This window comes from Pseudoliparis swirei, chromosome 3, assembly GCF_029220125.1.
Source record: "Pseudoliparis swirei isolate HS2019 ecotype Mariana Trench chromosome 3, NWPU_hadal_v1, whole genome shotgun sequence".
Classification (NCBI taxonomy): domain Eukaryota; kingdom Metazoa; phylum Chordata; class Actinopteri; order Perciformes; family Liparidae; genus Pseudoliparis; species Pseudoliparis swirei.
Genome location: NC_079390.1, coordinates 11,706,412 through 11,708,130, shown reverse-complemented (window position 1 = coordinate 11,708,130; position 1,719 = coordinate 11,706,412). Strand labels below are relative to the sequence as shown.

Sequence of the window (1,719 nt, the reverse complement as noted above, 5' to 3'; positions counted from 1 at the left end):
GAAAAAGAGGTTCTCGAGGCTTATCAGTTTCATTTTATAATTATGACTTACAGGCACGTGCACAGATAGAGCCCTAGTGGTGCTCAAGCACCTGCCCTTTTGCCCTGGATGAGAAAAGTGCCCTTTCTGTATTTATGTCAAATACACATTATTGTGGTCGTCATGCTCCGGTTTTTTAGATGTGAGACGGGAGCTGTTCTTACAGAAAGCCCGTCGGCCCAAAGATGAACGGGACGATTAAAGTCTCCGTTTGATTCCTTCTACAGGTTGGAACCGACATGCCACGTTCAACGAGTCCAGAAGGCTGAGCCCTTTGTCCGGCTGCTGGGAGGCGAGGAGCTTCCAGACGGACTCTTCAGGAGCTGCTGGACGAGATGCCGGCTCATGTCTCCTGTCCTCAGACTCCAGAGGACGTCCATTCATGCTGCTGAGGTCCAGCGGTTGTGGAGACATCCTCCTCCATGTTGTCTGTTCTTTGGTTTTGTTTCAATGTTCTACATCCAGTTAGGAGTTTGGAATAAAAGCATCATTTCATAAACTGCTGTTACTTACTTTCCTATTTTCTATTTTTGTCAATGAAACTCTTGTAAATATAAATGATGCATTGCTTTTGTTGGACTATTTAGAGTGAAGATATATGTTGGTATTTGTTACTGATGGTTGCCAACTGACATGACACATGTTGACGTTTTGCCATGTAGGATGTTTTGTACGATAAAATATCTTTGTAGTCATTTAAGCTATTTTTGGCAAAACACAATACAAAAATATAATTTTGGGTTTAATCGTTTACCTGTTATGAAGATGAAAAATGAGCACTGGCATAAACTAACAATATATTACTGACATTAATTATTAAGAATCAACACAATATGTCAATATAAAAACTATAACATTGTAGTGCATAAGTCTCAACCATTAAAGTTAATTTATAACCCAATATGAACATCATAACAGTGTTTGCTGACCCAGTAGTTTTTAATAAAAAGACATATTTAGATGTGGTAAATGTATTCATTAAAATCAGGAGATAACAATCTAAATACTGTACACAGTTTACATGAACATACAGAATTCCATGTGACAAATGAAAGAATTATTATGTCTTGTTCAGGCTGAAGCGTCCGTCTTCTTCACAGCTGCTTCCTGTGTGGGCGGGGCGGGCGGTGTCGGGGATTTGGGTGGACGGGCAGGGGTGGGGGGGGGGGGTCCTGATTGACTTGTGTCGTGGTCTGCTGAAGGTGACGGGTTGGTTGACATTCACCTCCAGCTGGGAGTGAGACAGAGGAGTCCTGCCCTGTGAGACACAAACACCAGAGATGAATATGTTTGAACTGAACTTCACAACCTTTACATCATTGTGTTAGATCTGGCCTCCAATGATGGGATCGTATTACTGATACTTCTGTAATCTGAGTGAGGGATTACTTACTCCGCCCACGAAAAGAAAGGCAACCGCCGCTCTTCATCTGGTCCTGTAGTCCTTCATCCTTCTCATGTGGTCCTCCCTCGTTGACATAATCGGCAGGGCCAGTTAAATCTGAAGACAGGAATTCCCGCAGACTGGCCACATTCATGCAACCTCACCCAACACACCTGATTCACAAGTTATAGACCTCCTCACCGATTCCTGAGACGCCTACCCTCTCTTAGCCTGACCCCATACCCTCCTCATGCTTTTTTACTCTGTCTCCTTGACTGAGATTCCAGCAATGGATG

General features: G+C 43.2%; 1 long non-coding RNA gene across 1 annotated transcript; it reads right to left on the bottom strand.

Annotated features, from left to right (window-relative positions):
- Window positions 1-768: 768 nt before the first annotated feature.
- Window positions 769-1,514, bottom strand: LOC130212669 (uncharacterized). The gene is made up of 2 exons (XR_008835393.1): window positions 1,433-1,514; window positions 769-1,297 (listed from the first exon to the last, which is right to left on the bottom strand). It is a non-coding gene; the product is annotated as an uncharacterized LOC130212669 (long non-coding RNA).
- Between the last annotated feature and the right edge of the window lie 205 nt (window positions 1,515-1,719).